Below are 9,845 nucleotides of genomic sequence, written 5' to 3'. Positions count from 1 at the left end.
GATTAACCTTTAGGAGATTCTTTAGTGTCTATTATTCAAAAATTATATTTTTATATTAATTCTAATTTAAAATTAGATCTAAATAAATTCTCAATCAAAACTTCATTTAAGATCGACTCTTCACTAAATTCGATCAAAATCATCAAAAGAAAGTCTTTCACTATGCTAATCTTAGAAAGATAACTTTGAAAGAGAGAAATCCATTAAGAGAGAAATAATCTAGAGAGAGAAAAGTAGAGAGAGAAAATCCAATTCTAGAGAGAGAAAATAATGGTTCAGGCTGAAGAGAGGGGGAGAAAAGAGAGAAACTCTCTCTCATATTTTATTATTTTTTATTATTTATTTATTTATTTATTTTTCTTTTTTCTTCCCTTTTTTCTCTTTTTTTCTTCTTCACGAGAGAGAGAGAGTCTATTTTTTTTTCTTTTTTTCTTTTCTTTTTCTTTTTCTTTTTCTTTTTCTTTTCTTCCTTCTTTTCGTGGCTCACCTGGGCAAAAATAGGAGACCGTGTGGTCCCCACTTGGTTCGATCGATCAAGGGCCGTGACTAGCGTGGCGGTGGCCGATAGTAGGAGGGCGACGATGGTGCAGCTTGGAAGAAGTGAATCTGACAGTCGGCGGTGACCACCAGTAGCGGAAAACCAAGGAAAGGAGGGCTGAAATAGAGGATATTTCTCTAACAAAATTTGGAGAACTCGATCACCGGCGATTGTGCACACCAGCAAGGGAAGGAAGGGAGAGAAGAGAGGAAGAGAAGCTAGGGCTTACCTCAAGCTTTGGTGACTTCTCCAATGAGAAATTGAGGTGAGCATGGTGACGGCTTCTGCAAGCAAATTCCGACGATCCTCACCATTTTGGCTCTCGATTTCTTGGTGGGAAGAAGGGAGAAGGATCTCCGCCTTAAATAGAGTTGGCGGAAGGAGTTTGACTCCTCCTCGATGAGGCTTCTGACTCCGATTAGGAGCCGATCAAGAGAAGAAGAAGACTCCCTATGGGAGTCTTCCTCAATTTTTTTTTTGTTGTGAGCTTTGTGGGCTGGGTTTAAGGTCCAAATGGGCCAGATATTACAATCCTAATGCCTAAAAGTATGTCAAATAGATGTTCGACTAATAGATGATTCTACAAGTACTACTGAATGTTTGATTTTCTGATTAATATTCGGTAGCTAAATAATTACTATACAACATTACAAGCATACAGAAGAGAAGAGTCTATACTTAAAAAAATTATATCCATTAATTGAAAAAAGAAGATTACAAAATTGGATCGAAGTTCAATTACAAGTATTTGATTACAAAAACAAAACAAAAAATTATACCGATCACCAGTCACCATGTCCATGTCTTTGCTCCGGTGTAGCATTGGGGACTTGGACAACTTCTAATGCTTTTGGTGCTCTATCTTGAGTCGGCACAACATCTTCTTCAGTAGCTCCATTTTCTGGCAGTGGAGAGATAATGCTACTCAAGTTAAGATCCGGATATAATTTTCTGACTGTATCTCGATCGTCTTCGTACCCGACATTATAGGAGGTGAATCTACCTTCAAAGATCTCTTCTTTGAACTCCTCTGAATTCTTGAAATCCTCGATTGCTTGGTTCAGAGCCTCCCTTTCCAACACTGCTTCCGCCCTCACCACTTTGCATCTGCTCTTGCAGAAGATGATTCTTCATCGGCCAATGCCAACCTTTTCAAGCTGGCCCAATGTCATCCATGTTCGACTTTGAGTTCAAGGATGCACCCATCTCCTTTTCATTGAAGCCAGTGGATGGAATGTTTCTAGCTCTTGATCTGTGATTCAAAAAATTTTTGACGAGCCGACTTAAGTTTGGCTCCAAAAGACTGAAGGTCGGTGGTCAAATGGGAGACTTCCTCCTAAAGCTTCACCTCTTGCTTGGTCACTGTCCGAAGTTATTCAAGGGCGGCCTCCTTTTCAGCATTAGCGGCTGTCACTTTATCCATCCATTTCTGACGGAAGTCTGCAATCTTTCAGTAGCTGGCTTCCAAGTCGAACATATCATATGCCAACTGAAAGTAGAAGATAAGTTGGATTAGTAAAAAAAAAAGGATGTGTGAAGAAAAACTTACCCCGAGTATCATCTGGTAAAAAGAAGAGAATATTTCAGCGATGGTATGACTTTTCCTATTCTCTCGATCAGCTAGTAGAAGGACAGCTTGAATGAGTCATTTGGCCAACTCTGGATTGGCCAAGGCCAACTCATTCTTAGAAAGTCTAATGTCAAAATGAATGGTGTGCCCTGGTGATGATCCATTATCAACCAAAGTTATCGATGCCTTCTCTCGGTCTTCCATCGGTAGTTCTGCACTTGAGAATGTGGAGAAACTGGAGCTTGATTGCACCTGAGAAAGTCCCATTGAAGGAGCAAGTGGTGCAGCTGCAGACTATTCAGGTTCGACCATGACTTCCGTCTCGACTTGGATCTTTGTGGATGGAGCCGTCGATGGTGCTACGGCAACTCTGTCTTCTCTCACCATCCCAACTTTGAAGGATGACACTTCAAGAAGCACTATCGGGGCTGATAGTACCAGAATCGGCTCAAGAATCGACACTGATGGTGCATTAGATTCCTTTGCCAGTGCAGATGTAGTTGCTCGACCCTTCTTTGACGGTAGAAAAGGTCCAGCTTTGAATGCTATCCTTTTCTTGACAGCATATTGACGAGTATCGGAGGCCGCTACTCGTACCCTTAGCTGCATCTCTGCAATCAGAACAAAAAAGTTAGTGCACTTCAGAAACGAACAAAAAAAAAATTGAAGTGGTAGACTATATACTATACCTAGAGAACTGACTGAATTGAGGCCGACATCGTAGAGAGCTTGTTCGATCATTAGCTTTCTCTGCGACAGGACCGCCATATCCTTTAATCGATAGAAGTCTTCCCGATCGTTGACCTCCATCCGACTATTATCATTGGGGCTGGTCCTTGGATTGCTCTAGCATGAAAGAAGCCTCAAGGAAGAGAAGAAGAAGCAAAAAGGAACTGGTTCTTCCATCTATGAATAGACAGTGGAAAATCGATAATGAAAGAAAGGACCTTTCTTGGGTTGAAGAGCCACCAACCCTTGACCTTTGGATGGAGACGAAGAACAAAAGAGGAATGAAAAAGAGAAGGATGAGGCTCGATCGGTATTAACCGACACAACAAAGCAAAACTAATTATTAGCTGGGCCGAATTCGATACCAATTGAGCGAGACAAAGATTATAATAGTCCAGAAGATTCTGAACAAACTTCAAAATCAAAAATTGAAGACCAGTCTGAAGGTCTTCGACATAGAAAACAATCTGATCCGAAGAAGGAGAGTTCATCCGACCATCAGCACCACGTGCAGAGAGCTGATACTGCTTCGAAATACAATATTGTTCCTAGAGCTGTTCAACATTGGATTTGGATAGTAAAGAGGCCTCCACTTTCGGACCTGATAAGGAGTCGTCGGTCAGAACTATCTCGAAAAGAAGAGGCCCTAGCCATGGGAAAAAAAAACTAAAGAGAACCAAAAGGAGATGAACACAAGGAAAAAAGGACAAGAACACGACCTGAGAACTAAGAAAGAAGACGAAGAAAAGACTAGAGTTCTCTGGTACTGGGGCGACCTTTCGGCAGAGCTTCCACAGCAAAAGACAATGATAAAATATAAAATAAAAGTCTGACCAAAAATGACCCTATATATATAGGACCCCTCAATGACCAGGATGGAAGCAATCAAATCGGAGTCTCATCGGATGATGACACATGGCAAAATCTGAACCGACCATTGATCGGATAGCACGATGCATCTACTCCTGATTGTGCCACCTCACTATCATTCGCATGAACAGCTTCGATTAAGTGACATTCGGATATGTGGCCAAAATTTATTAGTCAGAATCATACCGTCCGACGTCAAATTATCTTCTTGAAATGATATCCGATACAAACATCTGATACCAAATTGTCCTGTCAAAATGATAGCCCAATAATGATTTTGCAACCACCGAAACAACAAAACAGCTGAAGAACTCTCGTACTCAAGTGATTAGTAGCCATGTCGAGACTCGAGGTGACATGTGACAACTCTCTTCGTCCAATATGACAGACCACATGATGAAATACATGTCAAGCGACCTTGAACTTAGGAGTGGGGGGCAACTGTTAGGACAATACAACTGACCCCTAACTCTGACTTTACATCAACCCCTGACTCCGACTCTACATCGATCGAATGAACATATTATACCGACTAACAGTCGACTGACCGACTAACAGTCGACTACTATCGACCAACAATGAACAATTTAATCAACCTCTGACCGAAGACTATTGATATATCAAAGTTATCGATCGATGCTCATTCGGATCTACAAGACCATCAATTTGTCACTATAATCGATATATGATCGGCCTATCTTCTCAACACAATCTAACCGTTACGAATGGTTATCGACTACATGGCACGATAATTAGTAGAAATAAATAATCCACTAACTCTATAATTATGGCATAATAATTTAGCGTCATAAAAAGTGAGACCACATACTCGACGGTTATATCAGAATCATCTATAAAAGAGAAGGTCAGTAGAGCAGCACGAGTAAGGATAATTCTAGACTGAAACTCTGCCACACTAAATCTTCGATTAGTTGTTCACCAACCCCTCTCTAACTTAAGCATCAGAGGGTCCTCGTTGGACACAACTCCAGTCTGTAAGGACTTTGTCTTGCAGGTGCTTTTCACTAGCAGGCGATAGGGAGTTGGCCGCAACAATGTTAAACTTAACTCCATCCTTCAGAATGAATCCTCAAGTTTGGTTACTAATTTGGTGAAACGTTTAATATCAAATGTATATATTGCTTTCTTTTCAATATATGTTAAACTCAACTTCATCCTTCGGAATGAATCCCCAAGTTTGGTTTCTGATTTGGTGAGACTTTTGATATCAAATGTATGTATTGCTTTCTGAGCTAAACTGGCATGTCTTCTATTTTTTTGGCATGTCTTTAATACAAGCTAATTGATGGTGTCTGAGACGACAAACAAGAGCATGAAAGGTTGACATAGTTTGGATATAAATATACGCACACACACTTCCCCGTTGAATGCGTGTGCATGTATAAGTTTGGATGGCCATGAAAAGGGATCGATATTGCAGCTCTGATGCTAGATTTTTTGTAGCTGATGGTTTCCACCTTTTTGAATCTTTTATCTTTAGTACAGAGCTTCATGCTGTCTGTACAGGGGTCATTTTTGCCAAATAGTAACTTCATGCAGACTGGATTTTTCTTGAGGATGACTCTGCCACTGTCATTATCTCGCTTCACGGGGGTACTAGACAGTTCGAAGGCCATCCTCTTATCTAGGGTGTCTGGATTTCTCTTCGCCATGCTACTATAGTCAAAGTCCAGCATGTTTACTGGAAGGCTAATACTGCAGCAGACTGGATGGTGATTTTTGTTGCTGACCACTCTAGTGACTGAATCTAGAGATATGAAGGGAACCACCTATTAGGTTTACGATATTTTTTGTATCTTGATCTTTAGGGCTGCTTTTGCATCAAACTGATGTGATCATTCGTTTGTATCAAAAAAAAAAAAAAAGATTGATATTGACCATTGGGGCCTCAATATTCTAAAAACTAGTTTACATGGAGAACTTTTTATGCACAAGTAGTTCTTATTAAAATAACTATTAGAACTAAGATTTTTTTTTTTTAACATAAAGGTTTGATGGATGATTGGTGATGGTGATGTATAAATCTATTATTTATGTGCTTAGATGGTTTCTTTCGTAAGCTATCTACCATTCTTTTTGTACTCCTTTGATCGGTTATTCTTTACAGAAGGAAAAATATATCTTTTTTATTTTAAAGCGGAATGCTTCGTATTGGACCACGTGCCTTTGATTTCTCACATGGAATCGGGATGATACTTGCAACATCAACAGGGAAAGAAAGGCAATTCTTGAACAAGCTTGATTGATTAAATTTAGGATTTTTCAATTTGTAATTTATGAAATCAACATGTAATGGACAACTAATTACTTACAAGTTTTGTGGAAAGGCTAATTACTTATTGGTTGCACTTTCCACTTAGAAACTAGTCATATGATAGATCATGCACTCTGGCATGAAACCAATGGAGCGGGCATTATCTTCTCTATGGTAATAATTAACTCCATAGGTGTTTACACAAAAAAAAAAAAAAAAACAAACTCAATAGGTGGTCATGCATGATGCTTGTTAAGGAAGTTGCACATGCTATATATATTTGACCAATAAAGGGGTTTGTCTTTTGCTCCCCCAATCCTTCACTCACCGACTTCCAATTTTTCTCATCTAATCCTTTGTTTATCAATTTCTGCTTTTTCTCCGGTTGTTCTGGAGAAATCCTGTCTATGGTATATAAGAACAAGCAAGCCACTTGATAAATACAACCTATGACACATAGCTCATCCTTTAATCATTATTTGCTTCCATTTAGTGGTTTGAAAGGTTTGCTACTTTGTTCCTAAAGGAAAGATGCATTAATCATGCTATGATAATGGTCAAGGAAAACCTATTTGAAGAAAATAAAGGACACGCTATTTAATGGATGTTGCCATCATATTATTTGTAATAGATTATGACCTAGAAGAAATGTATAGAATAAAAGACGGATCAAATGAGCAGCACATTTAATGTATGAGACCTTAGGATTCCCTTATCATATATTAGCTTGGTTTCTAAAATAGTTCCACGGCGGGACAATTAAGCAACAATGATTAACAAAAGTCATTAACTATTGAAGAAATACATTACCAATTCCAAAAACAATTATAAGATTTACTTACCTCTTAATTATAACTTTCATATAGGTTAGCATCTCCCTCAATTCTTTTAGTTGTGTTAAACCTCGTAAAAATATGATTGAGGGAACTGACAAAATAATAAAAAAATGCTCGCTACAAAAATTGTTACTCTACAAATCTAAGGTTTGTACGGCATCCAAAGGTTCAGCCAATAAATATCATGCGGTTCGGGAGCCTCGTCTACAAAAATTGTTACTCTACAAATCTAAGGTTTGTACGGCATCCAAAGGTTCAGCCAATAAATATCATGCGGTTCGGGAGCCTCGTCTATCGCCCATAACAGGGGGTTTGATGATTGAAGAACCTATGGAGAAAAAACTACAATATATTCGGTCTTTTTTTTGTTAAAGTGGACAATTCATATGAATCTAACATAAGTACAACAAATAAAATCAAAAAGCAAAACATCCTGAGAGCTCCTGAAGCAACCACCATGTTGGTCCAAAGAATATTGATCAAATACTATACCAAAAAGGAAGCAACATAATCCACCGTATTATTCACCTCATGATAGACATGCCAGATGACCAGTCCAACATATTGGATCTTGAAACAAACAAAAGCAAAGAGGCATTCCTATGTAAGAAAAAACAAAAACTTAGTCTAGCATTCACAGGAATTTATTAATTAGCATTCACAGGAATTCCTTAGTTACCCTTATCTAATCCCCTTTGTGTGGGGAAAAGAAAAGGTCATAGTTTTTGAAGGATAAATGCTACATGTTGTACCCTTCTATTAGCTTTTGAAGTTTAGGAACATATTATAATTATCTGAGTTTGTTTTTTGTTTTTTAAGCAAAATGTTGGTATAACATTTTTTTTTATTAAAAGGGAAGTTGACCCATGTTGTTTTTAGTATTAATCTGCTTTGTAAAGGTTACTCTTCTACTGATATTTTTAATATACATTAATAGAGTAATTACTCTTTTGTCATATTAAATAACTTCCAAGGGATCAAGGTAACTACATTTAAAACATTAAAATAGAAGGCAAATCTAAATAAAGAGACCATGCCACTTATGATTGCTTATGCCAATAAATCAATTATGTAGTTTACCATCAAGACATAAGATAGGAGTTTCATTATCATTGGTTGACGAACGATGACCTCCTATGAATGATAACCATGATGAAAAGGCTTTTTGCATTAAGTTCACAAACCATCCAACTAAAAGAGAAAGAGGAGCAAAACTTAGCTGCTGCACAATCATATAGTTCAATAAACCATTATATTTCATAACTCGTACTTTAAAATTATCACGAACTAGAGCAAGTTGGATGCAATAAATCCTTGCATCCATAGTTTGTAAGCCCAATCCTACTAGATTTCCCAAACTTACCCTAAGGGCCCGTTCTTTTGCGGGTAAATATCATAAGAAAGTTGGTCAACTTTTTCATTAACCAACTTACCTATATTCTCACGTTTTTTCAAGATAGATAAGTTACTTTTTCATAGATAGTATTTGCCCATGAAATAAAAAAATTATATTTATTTAGGAGGTGGCTAAATTATTTTTCCATCAGCCAGTAATATAGATATTTAATTTTATTCCTAAAATACCTTATCCTTATTTTCAATATCTCTATCATTCAATGCCCAATAACTAAGTCATCCATTTTCTCTAAACATAAAATGCATAAATATATGATAAAAAATATAGATAAATTTTAGCAAATTATCTAGAAAAATGGTAATGCAAAAGAACGTGGATAAAAAATGTCAAAGCCCTTCCTCATACATAAAAAATATGATTAAATTAAATTTCTATCTAAATATTATCGAAAAAATATTTACTTAGAAAAATATAGATTTTCAGCTAAATTTTTTACCAACAAAAAAAAGGGACCCTAATAGCTTCTCCTCATGGAAAAGCAATAGCTATTTGGAACCTCAATAGTATTTTCATAATGGTTTTCTGCTACAATGGATCCTGTTGGACCGCATTTTGTCCATCCAATGACATGGCAATTTTTTGATGACATGGTGAACATAGGGCAACATGACCTGGCCATAGGGATAGCACAGGTCGGACAATATCACGTGGCCCCTTCAGCAGCTCCATAGATTTTGGCTACAATCCAACCACTCGGATGAGATCAGTAGCTCAGTGATATCTACATCAACCCGATCTGGCTCAATCTCTGCTCTGATCCTCTATGAGATTCGTGAAGCTCTGGAGGGTCTTTAGCAGCAAGGCATCCTAACCTAACAGCCAACGGCATTAGCAGTCTTTTTCCACTAGTTAAAGACTAGTCCCATCAGGACTGGCTGATATCCACTACCCCTGGCCCTCTGATGACCACTTCTCTGATGAGCGATAACTTGCTACCTGACAGGCCTCCCCTCATAAAAGGAGACAAAAGCCAAAATCACAAGAGATTCCCTCTCTCTCGGGCTCTCCCCACTCACCCCTATTGTTCTCTCTCTCCGACTGCAACTGGCTTCAGAGGGTCTCCTGTCGAAGAAACCCCTATCGATCCCTCCGACATGCAGATTTTTCTTGCAGGTACCAGGAGACCCTGTTCGACATCCCTCACTCCAGCCTGGTGGCAGTCCCCATCGCACCGCTCATGCCACATCATCCTGATTGGAGAGGAGCATACCAGATTGGCACTAAAGGAAGGGCACATCCTATTTTTTGAAAGCAGACGTGAGAGTCTAATAATAGAACCACCTCACTATGTCACACCAGTGGTCCTCATCGTGCAACAATTCTAGCAGACAGTGCATTAGGTGGCAAGCTCCTCGATGGACTGCCACCATCCATCCAGACTTGATTGCTATCCCAGCAAAGTAAGTCCAAGTACTCGCAGTTGCTGCACGATGGCTACTCCCTCGAGATGCAAGAGGGATGCAAGCTCCATTGACGACTCTATCCCTGCGAGACCGTCGAACCTACGCAAAGCGATCTGAACAATGGCAGAAGCATATGAATGTAGCCCAGTCCTCACATCAAAGATCGCTGTTAGTCGAACAGGCTTCGTGCCCTTTGCTCTGACATCC

Source organism: Elaeis guineensis, chromosome 13 (genome assembly GCF_000442705.2).
Source record: "Elaeis guineensis isolate ETL-2024a chromosome 13, EG11, whole genome shotgun sequence".
Classification (NCBI taxonomy): Eukaryota; Viridiplantae; Streptophyta; class Magnoliopsida; order Arecales; family Arecaceae; genus Elaeis; species Elaeis guineensis.
The sequence above is the reverse complement of the archived record's forward strand: the minus strand, read 5'-3'. Positions refer to the sequence as shown.